The 18002-nt window shown below is 37.7% G+C and overlaps 1 protein-coding gene across 4 annotated transcripts in view; it reads left to right on the top strand.

Moving 5' to 3' along the window:
• The window catches only part of Ube2g1 (ubiquitin conjugating enzyme E2 G1), a 79693-nt gene that overhangs the window by 26018 nt on the left and 35673 nt on the right, over positions 1-18002 (top strand). Inside the window, exon 2 of one of the 4 annotated variants that reach the window (XM_085829832.1) lies at positions 11928-12043. The exons of the other annotated variants lie outside the window; for them this stretch is intronic. The gene's annotated coding sequence lies outside the window, so the exon portion shown is untranslated. The remainder of the gene's footprint in view (positions 1-11927; positions 12044-18002) is intronic. 4 annotated transcript variants of the gene reach the window in all.

Genomic DNA, 18002 nt, shown 5'->3' with positions numbered 1-18002 from the left:
TATATAATTCAGTGAACTATACAGTTTAATTTAAAAGGAAAGTAAGGAAAATAAAGGGATGGACATTAAATACTCTTGGGGGCCAGAACTTAATTCTTTTCCTTTTTTAAAAAATTTAAAATAGGGTCTAACTATATATCCTTAGCTGCCTGGTCTGGTATAGAGACCATCAGCCTTTGTCTGCCTCTGTCTCTGTGTCCCAAGGGCTGGAATTAAAGGCACGTACCATTAAACCTGGCACTTTATTATTGTATTTGTGTCTGGCTGTTTAGAATTGTCACTTTACCTGTCTCCTCTGGATGCCCAGATTGTGTCAGATTGCATAAGACTTTTTGGGGGGAAAGATTTATTTTTGGTTATATCTACATGTACACCACATGTATGCAAATGTCTTTTTTGTTGTTGTTTTGTTTTTGTGTTTTTGAGACAGGGTTTCTCTGTATAGCCCTGGCTGTCCTAGAACTCACTTTGTAGACCAGGCTGGCCTCGAACTCAGAAATCCGCCTGCCTCTGCCTCCCAAGTGCTGGGATTAAAGGCGTGTGCCACCATCTCCTGGCTCTTATGCAAATGTTTTACAGGCCAGAAAGATGGTGTCAGATTCTCTGGAGCTGGAGTTACATAGACTCTTGTGAACAACCTTGACATGAATGCTGGGAACAGAACTCAGGTTCTTTGGGAGAACAGCAAATGCCTCATGTCCCTTTAATAATAATTGTTTGTAAACTGATTTAATTTTTTAAAAAAGATTTATTTGTTCATTTTATGTATCTGGGTACACTGTAGCTGTATAGATGGTTGAGAGCCTTCATGTGGTTGTTGGGAATTGAATTTTAGGACCTCTGCTTGGCTCCAGTCAACTCCGCTCGTTCAGTCCCTGCTTACTCCAGCCCAAAGATTTGTTTATTATTATACATAAGTATACTGTAACTGACTTCAGACACACTAGAAGAGGGCGTCAAATCTCATTATGGATGGTTGTGAGCCACCATGTGGTTGCTGGGATTTGAACTCAGGACCTTCGGAAGAGCAGTCAGTGCTCTTACCCGCTGAGCCATCTCACCAGCTCCTGATTTAGTTTTTTTAATGAGCGTGTTTGCAAGTTGAAGCTTGATCTTTAGTATCCATATTAAGTGCATCTAACAAAGCATATCTGAGTTTTGAATTGTGGCAATTTTTGGATCTTCCTTAGTCTGGATGGCATGATGGCTGCAGAAAGAAAAAAAGTTTTACCTTGTTTTCCAAGTAAAAGTATTTTCCTCTGAATTTTGCCTGTCATTTTCCTACCTCCTTAATCTGGGATAGTCTTATTAGAATGGGGTAGATTAGCTTTTTATGCAAAGCTGTCTTATTAGCTGGGATGTTTATATAGCTGGAGAAATGGCTTAGTGGATAAGAGCACTCTTGTAAAGGACCTGGTTTTGGTTCCCAGCATTCTGGGGGATAACAGGTGTGTAACTCCAATTTCAGAGGATCTGATGCCTTCTTCTGGCCTCTTGTGGGCAAATGTAGGCATTTGGTGAACAGACATAAAAGCAGGCAAAACACCCAATACACATACTTCTCTCCCTTTCCCCCCACCCTCTTCAAAAACGAAAAAGAAACAATTTCAAGAGAATGGGTTTTACTAGGTACAACAATATATTGATTTTTGTTTGTTTGTTTGTTTTTGTTTTGTTCCCACAGAAAGAAATAGTACTACCTGGAACAATGACTGGAAATATTTAGAACACCTTGTCATAGTAAAAGCAAGCAAATAATTAATGATCACTGTACTGGCAGCTTGAAAGACATATTGGGCAGATTATACTGAGACAATATGGGCAGATAAAAGAATAATTCCTGGGATTTGAAGCACAATGACTTAGAATTATTATTAATGTAATAACAATGAAGTTAACAACAGCACTACACCCTTAAACATTTTAAGATGTTTTAGAATCAAGTTATTTGAGGGCATAGGAAAGAACCAAGTGTTTGGGTGTATGTGTTTATGTTCATGCGTGTATAGACAGAATTCAGTGTCAGGTTAGGTATCTTCGTCTGTCACTTAATACCTTATTTAGCACACTACCCACCCCACTTTGGGGAAAAAAAAAAGACAATGTCTCATTTAGTAGCCCTAGCTGTCCTGAACTCAGTATGTTCAAGCACCGGTTGGCTTTGAACTCAGAAATAGATCCACCTTTCTAGGCCTCCTGAGGGTTGGCATTAAAGGTGTGAGCCACTATGCCTAGCTCATTTTACTTTTTAACTATTTACTTTTATGCTGTATGTGTGAGTGTTTTGCCTGTTTGTGTGCCTCTGTGAACCACTCCTGTGCCTCGTGCCTAGGAGCCAGAAAAAAGGTGTTGTATTCTCTGGATTAAATTATAGTTGTAAGCAGCCGTTTTGGGCCGTTCAACCTAGGTTCCCTGAAAGAGTAGCCAGTACTCCTAATTTGAATTCTCTCTTCCACTTTCTTTTTTGCTGTTTTTTTTTTCCTCCTCTTCCTTTTTTTGGGTGGTGGGGTGGGGTTTGTTGAGGCAGGAATTCTCTGTAGCCCTGACTGGCCTGGACCTTCCTTTCTTTGTTGTAGACTAGACAGGTCTTGAACTCAGAGACCCAAATGCCCCTGTGAACCAAGTGCTGGGATTAAAGGCATGTACCACCATACCCAGCTTTTTGATTTTTTTTTTCTTTACTGTGTTTTATTTTTAAGATGGTGTTTTCTACTGAACCTGGAGCTTGCTGATTATGATTAGCTAGAAAAGCTAGCCAGCAACTACAGGGATTCTACTGTTTCCATTTGTTACAGGTATTACAGGAGTACTCTGCCACACCCAGGTTTTACGTTGAGTTCTGGGATTCTGAACTAAGATCAGAATCATTTAATAGTCTGAAGCATCACATTAACTCAGCTCAAAAGCATTCTTTTTTTTCCCAAGACTGCAGAATAACCAGGTACAGTAGCTTCTTACCCAAAGGTTTGCTTTCAGATGTTGCATTTACCTGAAATAAAGCTCAGTATGTGAAAGTTAATGGACAATTCCAGAGCAGACTATTTTTGAGTTTTAAGTTGTTTACTATTCTATTAGGATGAACTCCCGACTTGTCTAGTTCTACTTACCCATAATACAAACCATCCTTTTATTTGGTGTATTCATACTGTAGCCTGGAGTCACTTAAGTTATAATGCTTCCCTTTCCCTGTGTTCAAATAACCCTTTACTTAATAATGACAGAAAGCTTAAGAGGTGTGATGCTGGCAACTCATAAAGACCTGCCAAATACTTCATTTGAGCAAAAAGTTTGTATGTTTGCTTTTGTTTATGTGAATACACTGTAGCTGTCTTCAGACACTCCAGAAGAGGGTATCAGATCTCATTACAGATGGTTGTGAGCCACCATGTGGTTGCTGGGAATTGAACTCGGGACCTCTGGAAGAGGTCTTAACCTCTGAGCCATCCTCTCTAGCCCATTTTTTGTTTGTTTGTTTGTTTGTTTTGTTTGTTTGTTTTTGTTTTGCTTTTTGCTTTTCTTTCCTTTCAACATGTGGCTTTAATCTCAGCACTTCGGGCAGAAGCAAGCAGATTTCTGAGTTCAAGGTTAGCCTGGTTTACAGACGCAAGTTCCAGGACAGCCTGGGATAGACAGAGAAACCCTATCTTGAAAAACAAAAACCGGGGCTGGTGAGATGGCTCAGTGGGTAAGAGCACCCGACTGCTCTTCCGAAGGTCCAGAGTTCAAATCCCAGCAACCACATGGTGGCTCACAACCATCTGTAACAAGATCTGGTGCCCTCTTCTGGAGTGTCTGAAGACAGCTACAGTGTACTTACATATAATAAATAAATAAAAAAAAAAAAAAAAGAAAAACAAAAACCAAACTAACAAAAAGCTTTAGCCTTAATTAGGAAAGGAAAACCATACGCTTAGGTTGTTTAGATGTATGGTTGGGAACTAACAATTACTCAATTTGTGAAACTGTGAAAAAGGAAGAGAGGACTCATGTGGGTTTGCATTTTACACTGCAAAAAATTTCTTTCCTAGTGGCATTCACACACGTCACAAACACTAATTTTGATATAGGAAATTAAAATATTTCTTATATTATTCCTTGATTGGGTTTCTTGTTATACTTGTTATTTCTTATTAATTCCTCACATTAACAGATCTATTTTACTTTTGAATAGTAATTTGGCCCTGCCTTAAGTGTTAGTGTGTTTTAGAAACCCAGTGGAGTTCTAACATTTGTTTTCCTTAGTTTTGTTTTAATCCTAATAATCATTATTTTTTTTTCCAGAGGTAGCTACTCTAGAGACAAAAGCCCTGGGGCTATCTGTTGCAGTTGGCAGAGAAATCTACTAGTGGAATTCCCCTCCCCCTCCTGCAAAAATAAAAGTTTGAAAAACTAGTAAAATTATCTACTTTTCCTAAGTAGGCCTAGAGGGTTTGCCCTTGTTGTAGTCTTGATATCTTAAGTCATAGGATCATGTAAAATTTAGACTTGCTAGCATTAAACTTCTGATAAATAAAATGAAATCTTTAGATCTAAATCCAAATTTAACACATAACTTGAGTGCATACTTCTAAAAATAGCAACATTTTAATGAACAGCATAAAATTCTTGCTAGCATAAGAGAGATAATAAGCCCGACAATTAAGTTAAAAGGTCTAACCTCCTAGTGATGAATGCCCTTCAGGGAAGGTGAGATTGGTGATGTGGATAGGTTGGGGTGACATGTTGACTGTCTGAGGGACTAGCTTTCTAGGTGGAGAGAATCACAAGCACAGAAAGAAGCCTTGAAGTGGGCGGAGGGGCTTTTATACTGCCTGGGCACATGGAAGCCTAGAAAAGAGTCTTGTTATTAGGCAGTGAGTGTTGGCTTTTACTTTGAGTGAGCTAGCATTAGAGGTATTTCCATATAGAAGTGATACAATTACACACAGGAGTGACATTTTCACAGGTTCATTCTTCAACTTACTTGCACTGAGTATATGAACTGCTGCAGGACAGGATAATGGTAGAAATAGAGAAAAGATAGATCAGTTGAGAAGTGAATGAATTCTGGATATATTTTCTAAATTTAGTTATCAGGATTTATTGGTAGAGATTTGTTGTGGTGGGGTGGGGAATGTATTAAGAATGATTTTAAGGTTTTTTATTTTTAAATTATGTGTGTGCATAGCTATGTTTGAATATCTGTACATGTGTGCAGGTTCCTAAAAAAGCTGGAAGTATTTAGATTCCCTGGAGCTGGAGTTAAAGACAGTTGTAAATTACCTTCGGTAAGTGCTGGTCAGACTCAGGTCAGATCTTCTGCAAGAGCAGTATGTACTGAGCCATCTCTCTTGCTCGAATTTTAAGGTTTATGAGTAAATGAAAGGATTAAACTGACATTATTTAACATGGAAAAGAACAAGGATAGCTTATCAGTAGCTTAGTTTCAAATTTGCTAAGTTCAAATTGGCAATTAGAGTTAAAAAGGAGCAAGTTAGTTTGGTTGGGGTTTCAGTGAAATCCAGATTTGGCTTAGAGATATAAACCGGACCATTGTTAACACTTGCTCACACGCGCGCACACACCCTCTCTTTGAGGCTAAATGGTTCAATAAGGAAATAAGTAGTATACACAAAGAACTTAGCTTTTTAAGAGTCACAGAAACTGATGGAGGATAGGAAATAGTCAGTGAGGAAAACAGAACAAAATTAAACTTGGTTGGTCTGTAAGTCAAACAAAGAAAGTTTCACATAGAGGTCAGGTAAGGTAGGGATGACGTTGCCACTGGAGATGAATGTTACTTTGAAGGAGGCAGTTTCAGTGAAGGGCCAAAGTTTGGTCTGAGCTTGAGAGAATAAAAGGAAAGTGAGTATAGGAAATGAAAACAGCTCTTCCAATTGTACCTCAAAGGAAGCAGCTGAAGTTACGGAAGAGCAGTCAGTGCTCTTAACCTCTGAGCCATCTCTCCAGCCCTCACCTTAGATTCTTTTTTTTTTTTTTTGGTTTTTCGAGACAGGGTTTCTCTGTGTAGCCCTGGCTGTCCTGGCACTCACTTTGTAGACCAGGCTGGCCTCGAACTCAGAAATCCGCCTGCCTCTGCCTCCCGAGTGCTGGGATTAAAGGCGTGCGCCACCACGCCCGGCTTTTCACCTTAGATTCTTGACACTGACTTTTTTTTTTTCCCCTTAATGGATGCTATCCCCTCAAACTGTGAATCAAAGCAAATATTTTCTTCCTCCAAAAAAAAAAAAAAAAAGATTGCAATATCACAAGGGTAGCCACACTTTAAGACAGTCATTTAAAAAGTTTTAAAATAAAAAAAAAATTTAAAGCTAAATGAGCGCAGGGACCAAATAGCAAAGTGAAAATGGACCACAGGCATGAAGAGGTGTTTGTTTGTTTGTTTTTAGAGGTGATAGATGGGTGGGGACAGGTTCTCACCATGTAGCCCTCGCTTAGCTGAAACTTTCTGTGCAGACCAGGTTGGAATTTATAAATGGCTAGCTGCCTGTCTTTGCTGTGCTACAATTAAATATGTGTTGCTACCCTGCCCAACAAACTTCTACTTTTGCCTAGGCTATCTGGCCAGCTTGCTTCTTTGACCTGCCTGTCTCCACTCCACATTCAGGTTTCAGGTACACTTGGCCCTTGTCTGGCTTTTTTGTTGGCATTGGGGACTTAAAACACAGGTTCTCATGTTCACACATCAGATTTCTTACTGTTTTCCCATTCTACTCACAGAATATTTAAAGAGGTGTGTGTGTGTCTGTGTGTGTGTCTGTCTGTCTGTGTCAGTTTTCTGTTGCTGAGAAAAAATACCATGACCATGGCAACTCTTTATAAAGACAAGCATTTAATTGGAGCTTTTTTAGTCTATTGTTGTCATGGTGGGAAGCATGTCTGCCAGGCAGGCAGGTAGACATAGTGCTGGAGTTGTTGAGAGTTCTATATGTGGATTGGCAGGAATGAAAAGACACTGGGTCTGGTTTGAGAATTTGAAACTTCAAAGCCCACTCCCTAGTGACACACTTCCTCTAACAAGACCACACTTATTCCAAAAAGGCCTTGAACTTAGGGGCTCATGGTTTTTTTTTTTTTTTGTTTGTTTTGTTTTGTTTTTGTTTTTGTTTTTGGCCAGGGTGGAAGTCAGCAAGCTCCAGTGATTCTTTTTTTTTTTTTTTTAAGATTTATTTATTACATGTAACTACACTGTAGCTGCCTTCAGACTCTCCAGAAGAGGGTGTCAGATCTTGTTACAGATGGTTGTGAGGCCACAATGTGCTGGGATTTGAACTCAGGATCTTCGGAAGGGCAGTCGGTGCTCTTAGCCACTGAACCATCCCTCCAGCTCCCAGTGATTCTTTTGAAGCTGGGGTAAGTTACACGTGTGTGCAGGATACCTGGCTTGCTATGTGGGTGACTTTGATCTGAATTTCTAGCTCTCATGATTCAGTAAACAGCCTTAAACACTCCACCCTTACAATATCAAATTATTAGAGTAATAAGTTGATGTTTGTATTTTCTATTTAATTAACTTATGAAATAGAGTCTCATATTGCTCAGACTGGCTTTCAACACACCTTGTAGCTAGTGATGATGAACTTTAACCTAAACAACAACAACAACAAAACCCCACTTTCTTACTTTTTTGAGACAGAATTTCTCTGAGTTGCCCTGGTTGTCCTGGAATTCGCTCAAGACCAGGCTGGCCTTACAGAGATCTACCTGTCTCCTCCTCCTAAGTCCTGGGATCAAAGGTGTGCACCACTCAGCCTAGTTTTTTTTCCCCTTCATGTTTTGGTGTTTTGTCTGCATGTATGTCAGTGCGAGGGTATCAGATTCTCCGGGAACTGGAGCTACAGACAACTGTGTGGGTGCTGGGAGCTGAACTTGGGTCCTTTGGAAGAGAAACTAGTGCTCTCAAATATTGAACCATCTCTCCAGCTCCTTTATTGTTTTTAAACACTGAGTCTTACTATGTAAGATTGGTTGGCCTGGGACTTGTTTTGTTAGACCAAGATGACCCCAAAGAGATCAGCCTACTTATGCCTCCTGAGCACTAGGATTAAAGATGTGTGCCCTCATATGTTGCTTTTAATTACATATTTATTTTGTGTAGGTCTGTGTGTATGTGAGCTTTTGTGTACCTTGGGCACATGTGTAGTGGAAATCAGTTCTACCATGTGGGTTCTTGGTTTTGCACTCAGGTTCCAAGGTTTAGCAATAAAACACCCTTACCTGCCTAGACTTGTCACTGGCCTCAGCTCCCAGTTGTTAGAATTATGGAGGCATCTGTTCTCTAAGCAATTTAAGACATTTTAAAATCCCTTTTTTTCTGTTTTTTAGCCTTTTTATTGTCTAACATTTAATTGAATGCTCAGTACTTAATTTTAATTCATGATCAGTTGAAAGTACTTAGATTATGGGCCTTAAAAAATGTTGTTGGAAGTTTTACCATGTTGTATCCCTGGTTGGCCTTGAACTCTGGATCTGTTTGCTTCCTTCTAGAGGTCTGGCATAAGAGGTGTTGGCAACCATGTCTGGCTAGATTTTGATCACTAGAAAAAGTGACTCTGTCTTTTGGCTCTCAATGTTGTTTCATTTTTAATTTAATGAGTTCTAAAAGTGTTTATATCTGCCTGATACACTTTTGTCTAACCTTTTACTTTTAACTTCTCAAAGTCACCTTTTTAGGTTTGTTTCATGTAGACCCCCTATATAGTTGGATCAAGGTTAGTTATTTTTGGACCCAGTTTAAGATGCTTTTACTTGTTCACATAAATGTGAATTTGGTTTTACTTCTGTAATAATATTAGTCTGTTGTTGTTGCCTGTGTTTCTGTTTGATTTTCATCATCTTTTAAAATTACTTTTTAATTTGCTCTCATCATTCTTCTCATCTTACAAAAATACTTTATTTCATTTTGTTTAGGATACCATCAATTTTTAAATGTTTTATTATCTTGTAATAAAGCCAATATGTAATAAACTGCTAACATGGATAAATGTTGTCAAACCATGGCATCATCAGTTGTAATATGGATGCTGATTTCAGATAAGCTAAAATGTCAAATTGAGTGCATTAACTTCTGAACATTAATGAACCTTTGTAGTTTGTAGTTGACCTGTGGTTGTTACTGTAAAGCTAAAGCCTTAGTACACTTTAGTCTACTTATCAAGTATCTGTTCTGAGAACAGCTGCTTTTGAAGGCAATAGTTTCAGAATTCTTTTTTTTTTTTTTTTTTTTTTGGTTTTTCGAGACGGGGGTTTTTCTCTGTAGCCTTGGCTGTCCTGGAACTCACTTTGTAGACCAGGCTGGCTTCGAACTCAGAAATCCTCCTGCCTCTGCCTCCCGAGTACTGGGATCAAAGGGCGTGCGCCACCCCCCCCCCCTCCCGGCTTAGTCTCAGCATTCTTATGTTTAAAAACACTATTCATGGCTTTCAAAGTGAAAGGATGTTTTGTCTGGTTACAGAAGCTACATTCCCTTCCCTTTAAAACCCAACAGACTGTTCCCCTGTCTTTTGCCGTATAGGGTTACTAGAGAGAAGTCTGGGGCCAGCCTGACTTTTTTTTTCCCTGTGTAGGTGACCTACTTCTGCCTGAGTATTGGCAGATTTCTTTCTTTATCCTTGAAGTTCAGTAACTTCATCAGAATGTATCTCACTCTTGGTGTGATTCTCTATTACATTTTCCTGTTAATGGTAAGCTATCTCAATCTGTGGGCTCAGGAAAGTTTCTTAGATATCTTTTAATATGCTTTAATTTTGGAATTTCTTTCTTAAGCATTAGTTATATAATTGCACATCTACATTTCTGGTTCTATTTCATTATTTACTAAATGCTTCCTTTGTTCTGTTCTGATGTATGTTATTTTCTTGATAATCTTTCCTAAGTTTATTCTCTTCAGTATCAGGTCTGCTATTTTAATGTGGGGTTGTTTTGTTTGGTTGTTTCATTTTGCCAGTGGCTTCACTACTTCATTCAGTTTTGTTATGTCTGTTAGCAGACTTTTCAATTTACCTTCTATTTACAAATGCTTTTACTACTTGTAATGGCAAAAGGTGAAGCTATCTTGTTTTTGAGAAGATGGGTTCAAAACAGTTGCAGAGTAGCCATGTCAAAATCTGTTTTTATCCGGGAACACAAAGACAAATGATTTTGATCAAGTCTTTGTGTCAGATACTGTGTTTTGTTAATGTCTTGAGATTTGGTAAACCCTTAATTATAATTCTTTCTGAAGATGTATAAACTGCTTGCACATAGTAGAATTCTGATTGTTACGTATGTTTCTGTGTATCAAGAAAGAATGGTTAATTACTTTTTACTGATGGTCATTGAAAGTCATTAAAGGTTATTTTTTTATTTCATAAGTTACCATGCAGAGCAGATGAAATTCTTTGAAGTTATGACTGATGTATTCTCTGTCATTCATGTGTACCACACTGAAAAATTCTTTTGTAAGAATTTCTCCAGAGTACCAATTTCTTCTTTGTGTTTATTGGAGGGGGTGGGGGAGACTGAAGATGGTGAACAATGTGCTCCTGATCTTTATTCAAACTTGAATGCATTGGGTCTGTGACTAGTTGTTGTTAATGTGTGAGATTAGTACTCTGACTTGGAATAAAAAAGGCCATTTCACTTGTTAATGGAGCAGGTCCTTCCAGAGCAAGTTTGTGTTAATTTTCTCTGTTTCTGTCTTCTTCCCTCTGAGGTGCAAATATACTTCTCAGAATTTCTTAAGGATTCTAAACTTTTTTACTTAGTTATCAATATTGTGGCTGCTTCCTGTGATGTTACCTTTTTTTTTTTTTTTTTTTTTTTAACCAACCATTAGCTTGTCAAACAGTTATTGTCATAGATAATAGATCCTGGGGCTTTAGTAAACAGAAATTCATGTTCCTTTAGAACTAACATTCTAGGTGAAGTAAAGGAGTTAAACATAATTAATAAAATAAAATGTAGTCGAATACTAAGTGGAAAGTAAAAGTTTACGTTTCCTAAGAACATGGGAGTTAAACATTAAAGTTAGGGTGACATTTGATTTAAGAATGCCCAGTGAGGGAGGGAATGTGTGAAGGGTACCACAAGTGCAGCATCTGCAAAGGGGATGTAGATGTGAGGGTTGCAGGAAAATGAGAGAGTGAGTAGCTGAACCCAGAGACAGAAGGTTGGAGTGGGATACTGGTAAATTCTGAAGGACTTTGTAAGGCCCTCACCAAGTGAGGTTAGGTCACCATATGAATAGCAACATGATTTAGATTTATAGGGGGTCTCTCTGGCTGCTAGATTGATCCGTAGAAACAGTAAGGCAGGCTAGGTGGTGGTGGAAGTCTTTAATCCTAGCACTCAGGAAAGCAGAGGTAGGCAGATCTCTGTGAGTTTGAGGTCAGCATGGTCTACAGAACAAGTTCTAGAACAGCCAGAGTTACACACAGAAACCCTGTCTCAAAAAATAATAAACAAAACAAAATAACAGGAAGGTATTTTGGCTAGCATCTCAGTATACCCATTTAAGCAAATGTTTTATACCGAAATGATATTTTTACTAACAATACTCCTATTTTTTCCTTTCTGTTAGGAGAAAGGAATTCTGGTCAAGTTATGGTAGATTTGTTTGATGATTCCACACCTTATAGGTGACTAACACTGTCAAATAAGTTATAGCCCTGACTTTAAGAAGTAAAATTATGGTTGTATATTCAAACAAAATGAGCAAAATGTAAAATTACAAAGAATAAAAGCTTAAAAATCAAGTACCTAACATTCTCCTAATAAACTGCTACTAAAGAGTTGTTGCTGCTCCCTAGGGACAACTGCTTTCATAAAACATTTTTGGTTCAGATTTCCTGGGGATTTAACTCCATGCTTCTAAATAATATGTTTATAGTGTCTATTTTTTGGTTTATCAACTTTAGACATTCTCTCTTGACTTCTTGCTATGACAGATGTTTTCAGTCCCACTTCTCACTACTGACCTTCCTCGTTCATCGGTCACTGACTTGGCGCCTCTCTGGGGTTCTGCCCAGAAGATTTAGCCTTCCTCCTTCGCCTCAGCCCCTCTGTGAGTATTTTACTCCCTACACTTTGCTGACCAGTTCATGTTCTTCCATCTGTCTCCATCCTTCAGAACCATGGGCAAACTATGTAGTTTTTGAAAAAAAATTTAAGAATATTTACTGGCTTAGGTTCATATTGGCACTTTGCAACTCTTGAATAATAGACTAGAATATTAGACCAAAATTTTTGTTGTTTTTTTAAAATGTATATTCTTTAAGAATTTTAGTTTTTGTTTTGCTATTAAAATGTTTTGAAGATTTATTATTTTATGGACACGAGTGTTTTGCTTAAATGTATGTCTGTGTGCATGGAGTTCAAGGAAGTCAGGAGAGGCTGTCGGATGACCTGGAATTGAAGTTACAGATGATTGCTAGCCACTGTGTCAGTGCTGGGAACTGAACCCATGTTCTCTGCAAGTGATCTTGGCAACTGAGCTATCTCTGCAACCCCACTTTTTGTTTTTTAAAGAGATAGATGATATATTTGCAGTATTTTATCCTTCAAACAACTAAATTTTGTCATGTCATCATCTATTCTTTCAAATTATACTAAATAGGTATGTAATTTTTTAATATCCTGGTACTATAATATTCCTTTCATTTTGAGTTTTTAAAATTACTTGAATTATTACTGAATTTTTCCAGTGAAAAATATTTTTATATTAACCGGTTATTTCTCCTCTAGGAATAGCCATTGCTAACTTTAATTTTTTTGATTGGCCTGGCAGTGGTGGCACATGCCTTTAATCCCAGCACTTGGGAGGCAGAGACAGGTGAATTTCTGAGTTCGAGGCCAGCCTGGTCTACAGAGTAAGTTCCAGGACAGCCAGGGCTACACAGAGAAACCTTGTCTTGACGCCACCTCCCCTCCCCGCCCACCCCCCCAAAAATAAAAAAAGTTTTGATTGCTTTTTAGAAAAGTTTTACAGGACAGCTTCCTTTGCTTCTGTTTTCTCACCTGTACCTCTTATGGTCAGGGAACAGGACAATGAATTTAGAACAAGATCTTAGACATTGCTGTATCTTTTGTTAGTTAATATTTGTTAATTCACTGGATACTTATTATTATGCTTACTGGATCATTCAATTCAGGGAATGCTTTATATGCAAAGTATTAAAGTACTTTTCATAGATACACCAATATGTTGAGAGAGTATCCTATAATTTACTTGTTTAATTAAAAATATATATTTATTTACTTTTACTTAAAATTTAATTTACAAAATGTGTTTCTAAGTTTGCTTAGCATTGTTATGTTCTAGCTTTGTTTCTTAGCAGGGCAGCCAGAGTAACCACCATTATTCATATATATTCTAATGGAGGCCTTGGAGTTCCTCACTCTGTAAAGAATGGCTTACAAGTTAGGGGAATTTAATGTTTGGATACACGTGAAGTTATTTCTGCTTTCAGTGTCTTTATCAATGAGATTAAAATGAACCTTTCATGTAGGGAGAAGTTCCACAGAAGCCACAGGAGGAACTCACATAGATATATTCACATAAATAAAAAGAAAGTCTTTGCTCAGGCTGGCCCAAAACTTATTTTGGCTTGGAGATCTTTCTATATTAGCTTCCTTGCTGAGTGTTGAGATTACAGGCATGAACCACCACCCTAGCTTTTAAAAATCATTTTTATGGGGGGCTCAGAATTGACCAGAAAGCAAACCAACCTACAAGAATATTTAAATTAAAAGTCAGTGATAAAGCAGAAATGACACGGAAGACACAATATCAGCAAAACCCACCTAGAAGGGTGACAGCTCATGAAAACTGTAAACCTGGGTCTCACTGTACAACCTGATGGCAGTTCAGCATTTTGGAGTGTCCTTTCTACACCCCGCCTCCCCGCCTCCTCTGTCCCCTCGTCCCGCCCCACCGCCACCCCCCCCCCCCCCCATGCCCGGCCGCAGTTTAGCTGGTTTCTGCCTCTTTAGGTAACTCAGAATTTGTGAGTAACTTTCAGCAGTCTTTACTTCATATATATGCTTGGGAAAAGAGGGACCTAGTGAATCTAATGAGTTTCAGGGACTTCTTGAAGGTGTTTTGAGTAGTTTACTCTCAGAATTTAAGGACCTTCCCTGCTACATACAACGTTTCACCTTCCTATAAATGTCTTGTCTTAAACCATACCGAGTTCCATGTAGGAGGAAACTGTAAGGCAACATGAAAATGTCAAGAGTCCAGATCAGAAGAGGATGAATAGGATTGATTGAGATACAGTAAAATTTTAGAGATTTGGTTTTCAAAGAAATTTGGTTACACCCCATGAAAGAATAGAGGCCCAGAAAGTCCTTTTCTTTTTAAAAGTTGTAGTGAAAAATTTTCCTTTTCTTACTCTCACTTGATTTATGGTGTGACCTGTTCAAATTCTTAGACTATATTTATTTCCACATGTGTTCCCACTAGAAGACTTCGTAAATTTTTTGTTGAAACTGTAAATTCATTTTTAAATTTTTTATTATCTTCATCCATGTATTAGTTTTCTTTTGCTGTAATAAAATACCTTGGTTAGACGCAGCTTAGAGAAGGAAGAATTTATTTTGACTATGGTTCCAGGAAGAATATAATGTCAAGGTTGTTGGGCTGTGGAACATAGGAGGACATGAGTGAAACAGGAATCACCCCATAAAGTTTTCATAACATTTTCAAAATGGCAACAACAGCTGGTGACCAAGTGTTCATACACATGAATCTGTGGGTGACATTTAGTTTAAACCACCCCAACGTGTTTATTGTGTATCAGTATGTGTCATGTGGTGGTTAGAGGACAACTTGTGGAAGTTGATACTCTCCTTCTACTATGTAATGGTTTCAGGGCTTGAATTCAGATCATCAGGCTGGGTGGGAGCCTACTGAGCCATCTCACTACCCCAAATTCACCGTTTTTTTTTTAAAAGATATATATATATATATATCTTTTAAAAAAGATATATATATATATCTTTTAAAAAAGATATATATATATATAAAAGATATATATATATCTTTTAAAAAAGATATATATATATAAAAGATATATATAAAAGATATATATATATATATATACACACACACACATACATACACACACAAATGTATGTGTGTATATTTACATATATATGTATGTATATATGTGTGTGTATACACACATACACATATATGTATGTATATGTGTGTGTATACACACATATACATGTGTGTGTGTATATACATATATATACACACACGTGTACATATATATGCACACTGTAGCTGTCTTCAGACACATCAGAAGAGGGTATCAGATCCCATTACACATGGTTGTAAGCCACCATGTGGTTGCTGGGAATTGAACTAAAGACCTCTAGAAGAGCAGTCAGTGCACTTAATTGCTGAGCCATCTCTCCAGCTTACCCAAATTCATTTTAAAATATTTTCATCTTTAGTAATTGTTTTCTGTAGTTAGCTGGGGAAGTCTATTGCAGTTTTGCTAACTGTATAAAATGCTTTATCACTGACTTTTAAATATTCTTGTAGGTTAGTTTTGTGGTACCAGGGATTGAACTATGTATGTCCTTAAACATGCTAGGCAAGTTTGCAAGAGATAGAGGGGTATTCTGTCTTTCCCCTTTCTTTTTTTCTTTTCTTCCTTTTTCTTTTAAGGCAAAGGTCTCAGTAAAATTGCCAAGACTGGCTTTGAATTCACTCTGTAGACCAGATATTATCCTTCAAGCTTGCTACTTGCTGGGATTATAGGTCTTTCTATGCTACAGTGTTTACCTGTAGGTTTCTAAAAGTTAATTATATATTAAGAATTATTTGTTTAATAATGAGGGTATGTATGTATGTATACCATGTGTAGGCCTAGTGTCTAAGGAAACCAGAAAAGAGCACTGGGTTCCCTGGAATTGGAGTTACAGATGATTGTGAGCTTCCGTGTGTGTGTGTGTGTGTGTGTGTGTGTGTGTGTGCGTGCTGTGTACTATGCAAGAGCAGCAAGAACCAATGTGTCATCTGTCCAGTCCCCCATATGTATTATTTTAAAAATACCTTAAGTAAGGCTGGGAATGATGGTATATCCCTTTAATCCCAGCATTTCAGGGGCAGAGACTGGTGGATCTCTTGAGTTCAAGGCCAGCCAGGGACCTTGTCTCAAAAAATTTTTTATTTTAAAAAAATATGTGTATGTGTATGTACACATAACATACCAGTGCCTATGTGTGCATGTGAAAGCCAGAGAACAACCTCACATGTTGTCTAAAGGACACTTTCTATTTGCTTTGAGATAGGTGATCAGAGAGCCACAGGGATTCTCTAGTTTTGGCCTCTTCGAGGCTGGGATTTACAACTGTGTGCCATTTTGTAACCCTGGTAATTCTTTGTGGGTTCTGGGATCAAATTTAGGTTCTGGCTTATAAGTTAAGTGTGGAACCATTCTCTTCAGGTATAGTTTTTAATCTTCTCAAATAATTCATGGCTTGCTTTGCAAGTTATCTTCTGTAACTATAAAGATTCTTCATTCAGTGCTCAGCAGTGTCCATGTTGATTGTGGCTATAAATCTATGGGACAAATTACCACTTATTTTCAGAAAATATGCCATGTGTAGATCATCTTCACCTTCACTTTTCTCTTGCATAGAAACAATCTCCTTTCCCCTACCCCCAAGACAGTGTTTGTTTCTCTGTGTAGCCCTGGTTGTCCTGGAACTCCCTCTGTAGACCAGGCTGACCTAGAACTGAAGAGGCCTGTTTTTGCCTCCCAAGTGCTATGAATAGAGGTGTGCGTCACTACCTCCCAGCTGAGTTTTTTTTTTTTTTTAATTTAAATTTATGTGTATGGGTTGTTTTGCCTTTATGTGCCTGTGCACCATGAGTACGTTAGCATGGGCCCACTGAGCTAGCATCATAACAATCTCAATGTGTGCTTATTTAGGGCTTTGTTCATTGTTAAGCTGTTTTGGTTTTCTCATTTGCACTATGATCACTTCTAGTGTCGTCTTTCCTCTCCCCAACTGCTTGTTTCCTTCCACTCCTCAAATAGTATTCCTTCTATATTCATGATATACAAACACATGCAAATATACTTATGTGCACATATACATACATATAATCTTGAGTTATAAGACAAAACATTAAATATTTATCTTAGTTTAGCTTATTTCACTCAACATATGATGAGTTCTATTTCCATTTATTATCTTTCATGCTACATATTTCACTCCTTTTTAAAAATGTTAAAATTATTACTTTTTTGAAAATGTTACATTATTATGGGTGAGTGTACATTTGTACTACAGAGTGCCAGTGGAAGTCAGAGAACAACTTTGTTGACTTGGCTTTCTTCCTCCACCTTTATGCTGATTCTGCTTATTAAATTTGCTGTTAGGCTTGTATGACAAGTACTTTGCCCTTTAAGCCACTGTATCCTTTATAGCTGAATAAAATTCCATTTTGTAAACATAATTACATTTTGTCTTCATCTATTGATGGACATTTAAGCTGACTTACATATTTCATAGTAAATAGAACTGCAGTAAGTATTTATTGTGTGTGCAGGTACTTTTGTGGTAATGCTGTTTTGGATTCTGTTTGGTATATACATAGGATTGATGTAGCTGGATTGTGTATAGGACAGTATATTTTTGGGGTTATGAGGAACCAACATACTTCATTCATAATGGTCCACATATATTTTTTATCTCCATATTCCCTTGTCTTAAACTTTATTTTTGCTCTTTTATTTTGTTTCATGTGTTTTCCTAGGCCTCCTGCCTGTACTCACTGTTTTTACATGATGTCTTATTTTCTTTTTTTAAAGATTTATTTATTTATTTATTACATATAAGTACACTGTAGCTGTCTTCAGACACACCAGAAGAAGGAGTCAGATCTTGTTACGGATGGTTGTGAGCCACCATGTGGTTGCTGGGATTTGAACTAAGGACCTTTGGAAGAGCAGTCGGGTGCTCTTACCTGCTGAGCCATCTCACCAGCCCATGATGTCTTA

Source organism: Mus caroli, unplaced genomic scaffold (assembly GCF_978045245.1).
Source record: "Mus caroli unplaced genomic scaffold, Mus_caroli_1 scaffold_13, whole genome shotgun sequence".
Lineage (NCBI taxonomy): Eukaryota > Metazoa > Chordata > Mammalia > Rodentia > Muridae > Mus > Mus caroli.
This window is presented reverse-complemented; position numbering and strand designations above follow the sequence as displayed.